This window comes from Mus caroli, chromosome 8 (genome assembly GCF_900094665.2).
Source record: "Mus caroli chromosome 8, CAROLI_EIJ_v1.1, whole genome shotgun sequence".
NCBI classification, from domain to species: domain Eukaryota; kingdom Metazoa; phylum Chordata; class Mammalia; order Rodentia; family Muridae; genus Mus; species Mus caroli.
In genome coordinates this window covers 66,884,184-66,893,397 of record NC_034577.1, presented here as the reverse complement: position 1 = coordinate 66,893,397, position 9,214 = coordinate 66,884,184, and positions in this window count along the sequence as shown.

The following is a 9,214-nucleotide window of genomic DNA, read 5'->3' as shown; positions in this document are numbered from 1 at the left end:
AGGAAGAGGAAGAAGAAGAAGAAGAAGAAGAAGAAGAAGAAGAAGAAGAAGAAGAAGAAGAAGAAGAAGAAGAAGAAGAAGAAGAAGAAGAAGAAGAAAGTAGTAGTAGTAGTAGTAGTAATAGTGGACACTAGCCATAAAGTGCAGGATAACCATGCTACAATCCATAGACCCAAAGAAACGGGGCAATAAAGAGGTCCCAAAAGAGGACTCTCTAATCTCATTATGAATGGAAACTAGTCGTTGAAGGTGGATGGAGAGAGGGAACTAAGTGGAAAAGGGGTGAGGAGGCAAATGGCATGGGAAATCAGTTGTGGGGAGAGAGAAGGAGGGAGAGAACTGAGAGTGAGAATGGAAATCAGTGGGGGCATCTCTGGGACTAGCTGGAGACCTGAGATGGGGGAGGATATGGGGAGTCTATTGGAGTGACCCTAGCTGAGATTCCTACCAGAGGGGAATATAGAGACTGAAGTGGCCACCTCTGTAGCCAGGCAAGAATGCCAGAGAAGGGAGGATACTAATCCACCCACAAAACCTTCAACCTAAAATTTGTCCAGCCTAAAAGATGTGCAGGGATAAAGACAGAGCAGATACTGAGGTAACAGCCAACCAATGACTGCCCAACTTGAGACAATCCCATGCCATGTGGGAGAGCTAACCCCTGACACTATTAATGATATTCTTCTATGCTTGCAGACAGGAGTCTAGCATAACTGTCTCTGGAGAGGCTTCATCCAGCAGTGGATAGAGGCAGATGCAGAGACTCACAGCCAAACATCAGTTGGAGCTCAGGGAGTTTGTGGATGAGTTGGCGATAGGATTGAGCAAGTCGGAGAAGACACCATACCATAAGAAGACAGAGTCAACTAATCTGGGACCATGGTAGCTCACAGAGCCTTGGCCACCAACATAAGAGCATGCAGGAGCTGGACCTAGACCCCGTACACATCTGCAGCAAATGTGCAGTCAGATTTTATGGACTTATTTCTCAATTGAGGTTCCCTCTGCACCCAATAACTCTAGCTTGTATCAAAATGACATAAAACTAACCAGCACATCCATCCCTTTCATCTTAATCACGCATTGCTTTCTGATAGACAGATGCATAGAGAGCAGGGGCAGCCCAGCCCTTTGCCTACTCTCAAGAAGAAAAACCCAAAAGGTGGCCCAGCAGGCCTGATAGGGGTAAGAAAAGACTGCAGGCATCACATCACACTTCAGTACAGGAGAAGGGCCACGTTTTGAAGGACAGTAGGAAGGGTCGAGAGGCCTGTTGTCAGCCAGGGCTACATCTGGCCCATACTGCTGTGCCTGGCCATCAGGAGACGGGCTCATAGGATAAAAGCTACAGCAGGGAACCCAGAGACAAGACCAGGGACAAAGCTGTGGCTGTATAGACCAAGTTCCAAAATAAACCCTACTCACAGAGTATTTGGTCACCATGGCAACACTAAAGTTCTGCATAATCTGAAAGACTCACCACCCGCAGCCTTCTCCCCTTCCCTGGGAATCAACCTTCTGTCTCCAGGAGCCTGCCTAGGTCAACCACAAGTATAGGAACATTACATCCACTGTCCTGAAGACCACTGGGGTCTTCTGAGTTCATAATCATCTTGCAGTTCATCCACAGCCTGCAGGTCTAAACACTGAGGTTCTGAGGCAGACGCCCTGGCTGGGTCACACAACCCGGTACTGCTGGGATTCAGGTCCCAACAATCATTTGGAGGCCTAGATCAAGCTCCTGTCTTTCTCCATACATCTTAAGTTCCTCATTCCTTCTAAGTCTGTTTCCTCTCTCCACCCAAAGCATGGTTGGTGTGGAGATAGCAGCTCTTCATCCTGCCTGAGTGTAGCTGTGGAGATCAGGGATGCTCTCAAGTAGACAGGGACACCAGCTCCTGAAACAGTCCCTTGTCTTCAGGCTCAGTTACAGCAATGAACCCTGTGGTGTCTATTAGTCATTCCCTCCTGTGGGATGATGATGTCAAAGAGACTGTCCGTTAATGCCTTACATGTGCCCCAGGATTTCTCATTACACTTCTGGAGACAAGTCCTGCCCTGTCTGCACACAATAATTTTAAGTGATATAGGCTTAACCAGTCCATTGTTATGGCTCACCTCTCTAGAAGTTATGACTAATACAAGAGAAATGAATGATCCGATCAGAGTCAATCAGATATTGACAGATGATGCTGAACGAAACACCTCTTTTTCTCCACTGGGGTGAAAGGATGGAGTTATTGAGGTTGCTTCTTGAAATTTCCAGTGATTTTGTTCTATTCCTTATGGAGAGTACTTCAAGCAGCATTCATGCATCAACTAAATCCATTCTAGCTAGCTGAGCAAAATGCTAAATGCCTATGCTTTTGGTATCAATGGCCCCGAGCTCACAACAGACCTGGACTGCCAGAGCTGAGTGGCTCCAACTACCATAGGAAAATTGTGGCACTGGGAAGTCACCTCCAGGGTTATTCCTGTTCCCCACCACTGACCACATAATACTCTGTTCCCTGAACTTCTCTCCCTGCTAATCTCAGCAGATTCAGAGGTTAGCCTGTGTATGAGCATCCTGATTGTATGAGTTAGACGCTATCCAGGATGCTAGCTACACAGGAATCTTGGAAAAGTAGTAAAGTTTCCAGGCAGACACCTTAAGTGAGGGGTGTGGCTATGTTGTCTGTACACAAATAGGTGCCCTACAGCTATCATTGGGACCCCACCACAGGTTCCCTGTCACGTCATTTCTTATCTTGGGGCCTCAGACTGTTCATCTGCTATTTGACCTGTCCTCGGTGCCTCTCAGAGTGGTCAGGAATATCAAGCTAGCACAATAGGAGGGAAAGGCTTTGTACACTATAAGGAGCTGGGCATCAGGGAGAGCATTGCTTTTCATTAGATTGTTCCAAAAATGAACCCAGAAATGACAAAATGACATTTAAGGTCAGCTCCTCAGCCAATAAGCAGCCTTGAACTTGAGCTTGTGAGTTCTGCTCAGGCCTCAGGGCAGTGGGAAGCAGAAGGAGAATGGGAGGACAGTTGGCTCTTAGGAGGCAGTAGTGAGTGTATGAGGTGTCTGTGGCTGCATAGTAAATGTCTCAGTAGCTTGAAATACTCACTGTCTTTGGTTCCTGGGGATTGGCTCAGCACAGCCTAGCTGGAATCTCTCTTTTATTAAACTGCAGTCTCCTAGGAAAGCTGGATTGAATGAGGACTATTTCTCATCTCCCTCACCCAGCTGCTGAGCCAGCCTCAGATCTCACTATGTGCACAGAGGAGGCACACTCCAGCAAGTTTGAAATGCAGAGAGGGAGCAGGGCCTTGGTGCCAGCTCTTATCTCTTCTTCATCCCTTTTACCGTGTCCCTCCACTGCCAGATTTTAGTTACTAAAGAGTGGATTACTCACAACAAAGTAAAGTGACTGGGAGGAGGGACTTTTATGGCCAGTTTGCAGCTATCTAGACCAGAGCCAAGAAAAGGCATCTCAGGCTACAGTTGCAGGCACAATACTTCAGAGAAAGGGACAGACAGAACAGATGGGGTGGGCCAAACAAAAATACCCTCAGCTCCTTAGGCCGGCCAGTGTTTGGTGGGAAAGCTCACAGGAAGCCTCATTTGGGCACTATTCCGTTCCCTGTTATTACTCTATTTCTATAGATCTGCCCCATGGAAAGGTAAGACAGAGGCAGAATAAATGATGCAGGGCTTTCCCCCCCCCCCCCACTAAAATGGGGGCACCAAAAGGCAATGTGGAATCACTCAAGAACCCAAAGGCTTTCCATTCATTTTCTAGTCCTGGGGATTACATGTCTGATTAAATGGCACGCCCTCTCTGGGTACCAGCAGCCATGTGAGGGAGATGGGAAATAGTTCTCATTCAATCCAACTTTCCTAGAGACTGCAGCCTGATAACAGCAGAGATAAAAGTCCCAGCTAGGCTGTGCTGAGCTAACTCCCAGGAACCAAGGGCAATGAATATCTGCTGTTTCAAGCTACTAATCTATTTGTAACAGGACAGCAATCTGACACAGGGCCAAGTCTGCTCTGCTACAGGGACAGGGTTATCTTACAGTGCCAAGAGCATGCCCCCAGTATCCATAGAATGGCATCTTCAGAGGGCCCTTTTTCATAAACAAGAATGTTGACCATCACTAGAGGCATGGCCCCAGCAGTCCTTCCCTCCCGTCCCCTCCGCTCCCTCCCAAGTTTGACTTCCTATGCCTACCTTGCTCTCTCTCCTCAGGAAACCCTGCCAGTCCTTTCTCTACTCTCTAGGCCCTCCCAGAGTCAGCCAAAAGAGGTCAGACAGGCTGGGCTTGAGCAAGGGACTGAGCAGATGGCCTGGGTCCAGGCTAGAGAACTGCCAGGTTTAGCACAGGAGCTTGGGATAAGATGCTTCCAGACTCCCATGATGCTCCCTTCCCCACTCAGCTCTGCAACTAAGGAGCATGTCCATGTGGGGGCTGTGAACAGAACTGTCAAAACAGTACCCTGGCTTTCAGGCTGCAGGCTTATATAATGCAGCCTGCCACCCCCACTCCCTGCCAGCCCCACGGATGCATCTCAAAGTATAGGGCCACCAGGAACCCACAGCCAGAGCATTCATGGAGTTTCATTGCCTTAGACTCACAAGGCTCTTGGTGGCAATGCTGACATTCTCTCTGGATCTTTCTCTCTTGCTTTGTTCTCTATCTTCCGTGTCCAGGACACACATGGCAGCCAGGCAAATACAGATGAATGAACTAAAAGCTTCAGTAATACTGAGACACACCTCAGAGAAACTGCCCTGGGCCCAGCATTGACACATTTAATCCTAAACTCTCACAGTGTAAGTAGAATTAGCCCTATGATAGACTGATGAGCAGTGGGGTGTGCAGGCAAGCATGAATGGACAATCAGGTGGACAATACCATATTCTCTCCCTGGAAAGGGACTGTACCAAGTGAAATAAAGCCTATCCCTGGCTGGGCGTGGTGGCACACACCTTTAATCCCAGCACTCGGGAGGCAGAGGCAGGCGGATTTCTGAGTTCGAGGCTAACCTGGTCTACAGAGTGAGTTCCAGGACAGCCAGCACTACACAGTAGAGAACCCTGTCTCAAAACAAAACAAAAAACATTCTTGGGCAGAATACCCAGAGCAGGGAACTGTTGCATTAAAAACATGCCTTTTAACTGTTCTAACAGGCTAGGGAGGAAGTCCAAAATATTGTCAAAATCTCCATTTCTGTATCAGTCAGGATAAATAAGATTAAATGAGTAACAAAGAACCCACTGCCTTAGTGACATAAAACTAAGGCTTATTTGTAGGGGTGAAGACAGATTTCCATTCATGTTGTCCTTCCTAGGAACTTACCTGGAATGACTGCTTGCTGATGAGAAGCTAGAGAAATGGTACATTAATTATTACAGGCTGTGAACTAGCTATTGGCCAGAGCTAGTCACTGGATCACTAAACATGTAATCTTCAGTAGGCCCAGATGAAGGGACTATGGATTTTGGGGAAACGTGAGATTCAGGGCTTGTCCTGTGCTGAGCTCAGAGACAAGATGCTTAGCAAAGCCTTCCCAACAACCAATGTTCCAAAGAACAGGAGCAAACTACAGCTGGGGCCTGACAGAGGGCAACCTGCTTTCTTTATGATGGCCTCAGAGAGGAGCTGCCCAGACAGAAACCACACCCAGACGGTACAACCTTCTCATCAATTAAAAACCCTCCCTTCCAGGGCAACCTCACGGGGAAGAAAGTCCGCCTACAGTAACCCATAGCTCTCTGAATACTTAATTCTCCTCTTCTGAGGCAAGCAAGTGGATTTTCCGGGATCAGCTGTGCCTAAGATAAGGACTCCCTGGAGAAAGAAGGAATAAAAGAGAACCAGACATAGCTCAGTCTTCGGCTGATAGAGAGGATGTCACCCTACCATGCCCTGAGTAGAGAATCAAAGGGCTAAGAGGCAATGATCACACAGGTCTTGTCCATGGTGAATGCTGGAACCCAAGGGCTGGGCTCTATATCCATTTGGGGCCAGGTGCCCAGGCTTTAGAAACTGTGCCCAGTTCTAAGATTCCACAAGTCTATATCAAAAGATCCAAGAAATTAAGTCACCTCAAGAGGGAAACCAGGGACCCAGGTATGCCTGGAAAGACGCAAGGCATGCCTTTTTTTTTTTTTTCATTCATGCATTAATCACGTGTGTATTTGTGTATGCATATAAACCAAGTTCATCTATGTTGTTAAATTTTAACAAACATTGCTAAGATGTCTCCAAGTAGTCAACAGACTTGGAGATCAGGTGCCCTTTGTTTGAATGCCAGCTTCATTCTGTGCTGTAAACTTTAACCCCTCTGTGCCTCAGTTTCCTGTTCTATAAGGGGAATACCTATTTTCTTAGGTCCACAGTGGAGAAAAATAGCAGTATGTCAATAAACTCCAGTGTATGGCAAAGCTTGTGATCACATACAGGTGGTGAGTTCCTGGGTCCACTGGGTTGCTGAGGCCCCTTGGGGAGGCTGCACAAGAGCCTTGGAACAGGCCAAATTGGGCTGTACCTCGTGCTCTGTCGCCCTCTCGTGGACACCATCCTCCTAAAGCCCCTGACAATCAGGTGAACCCATTTTCAACAAAATGTCGTTTGAAAGGGCACAAGGTACACATTTAATCCCAGCACTCAGAAAGTAAGAGGCAGATAGGTCTCTAGATTTGGGTCTACAAAGAGTGACAGCCAGATCTATGCTAGAGGCTGCTGAAAAAAAATTAAACTAAAAAAGAAAAACTAAAGGCAAGGCTAGATGTTAGGGACAGGTAAGAGGCTACTTTGGAGCTCCTAACCCAGGATATTGGAAATCTCTGGATGTCTCAGAGGACGTCTAGGCTCAGGGAAAACAAGTCTCCCCACGAGAACTAATAGTCCATGCTCCACACATGGTGTACTGGGCTCTCACAACAGGACCCGCCTGTTCCCGACCCTTGCGCACCCAGGTCTGTGTTAACACACTCCCCCTTTTCAATGACAAACAGCTTCCTTCACACAGGCTCTGGCATTCCAGGGAAGCAGAGGTGAAGCTTCCAGTAAGCTGCTGCTCTTCCCAGGCCTAGAGGCCTCCACTCATTCATGTCCCCAGAACATGGCTGAGTGCCAAGGCAGGTCTACATGGACCTCTGCACATGCTTCAGAAGGCCGAGACACCGTATATCACTGCCCTGATATACAGAGTGAGAGCGGCCTGTCACTCAGTTGTATGTTACTCAGAATTGTGGGGTAGGGGGCTGGAGAGATGGCTCAGCAGATAAGTGCATTGACTGTTCTTCCAGAGGCCAAGTTCAATTCCCAGCAACCACATGGTGCCTCACAACCATCTGTAATGAGATCTGATGCCCTCTTCTGGTGTGTCTGAAGACAGCTACAGCGTACTCATATAAATAAAAATAAATCTTTTAAAAAAAATTTTGGGGGGTAGCGGGCACTGTAGAATATGTGGGTGTCTAGTGTACTACTTGGCACACAGAATTCACCACTCATTCATAAGGTGTTGAAAACATTTTGGCAGAGGAAGGCATCAGAAAGCCCTGGACCCTCCATGGAATTCTTTCCCAAAACCCTTCTCCAAAACCTGTCCCTACACAAGTAGAAACTTGGTTCAAGGTGGCCAGAAGTTCTTGACTCCTGAGCCACTTTGCTCCCCATATAATGCCTTTTTCTCTTCTATGTGTCTGATGAAAGATTAAGGCTAGGAACTTTCCACTCTGTTGGCAACAGGGGCTTATACCCCAGCCCCACCCCACTCCTCCTGTCCTAGAAAGAAGCCTGTTCCCCCACCACCTATCATGTTAAAAAAAAGCCCTAGACACCAGCACCTCACACCTCAGACCCGAGTACAAAGTTGTAAGACAGTTATGGAACAGGTATGGTAGCACTTGTCTTTAATCCTATTAAACGTAGAGACCTGTGGGTTTAACACATACATACACGCGAGAGAGAGCGAGTGAACGAGTGAGCGAGTGAGCGAGTGAGCGAGAGAGAGAGAGAGAGAGAGAGAGAGAGAGAACCAGCCCTAGAAGAGCCTGCCTCTTCCTTAAAACGGTGCTCACATCTTTTCTTTCCCCCCCCCCCCTTTTTTCTTTTTATTCAAAACAAGGTTTCTGTGAGCTCTCGTCCTGGAACTTGTTCTATAGATCAGGCTAGACTTAAACCTAAGAGATCCACCTGCTTGCCTCCCTAGTGCTGGTGTTTAAGGCGTGCACCACCAAACCCAGCACCCCTATTTCTTAATAGGAAATTAGGGCTATGCTAGGTACAGTAAGTAGCTGAGTTACACTCTGAACCCAGGCCAGTTGGGTTTGGGCCCATGTGCTTACACCAGAACTTTGCCTTACTGCCTCATCTTTCAGGTAAAAGAAAAAACCCTCACTGATTTAACTGAAAACTATCATTAATACCCTTTGAACCAGGCCATGTTCTTGTGGTTCTAGGATTGAAAACCTGGCCTCACACATGCCAGGAAAGCAGTCAACCACTGAGCTGCAACCCTTGGCTCATAAATACCAACCTACCACTGTTCATGTTTAAGCACAAGGATCTGTATGCCTCAGCAGGTAAAGGTGCTTGTCACACACATCAGATGACCTGAGTTTTCCCAAGAGCCCATATAAATATGCAAGGAGAGAACAGACTCTATGCAGTTGCCCCCATGAGCTCCACCCACGTGGCATGCTATTTAGGACCAACACATACACACCCATGCACAATATGAAAATTTACCTCTAAAACCATAACATACTTAATAGAAGTGAAAAACTTACATCTAAAACCACAAAGTTACCGTGTGAAGTGTCCATCTTTTGCCACTTCCACCTCAACAGTTTGAGAAAACTCATCTTTTGCATTTCTGAAATTCTGAAATTCCTTGTTTTGTTGTTTCTTTGGGATGGGGGATTGGGTAGAGATGGCTCAGCATCTAAAAGCACTGACTTCTCTTCCTGGGGACCCAGGTTCAATTCTCAGCACCCATAGAGCAGCTCACAAATACCTGCAAATCAAAGATCTAACACCTTCATACAGATATACATGCAGGCAAAACACCAATGTGCATAAGATAAAAATAAAAAATAGTTTAAAAATAAGAGAATTGGGTTGGGCGGTGGTGGCGCACACCTTTAATCCCAGCACTCAGGAGGCAGAGGCAGGCAGATTTCTGAGTTCGAGGCCAGCCTGGTCTACA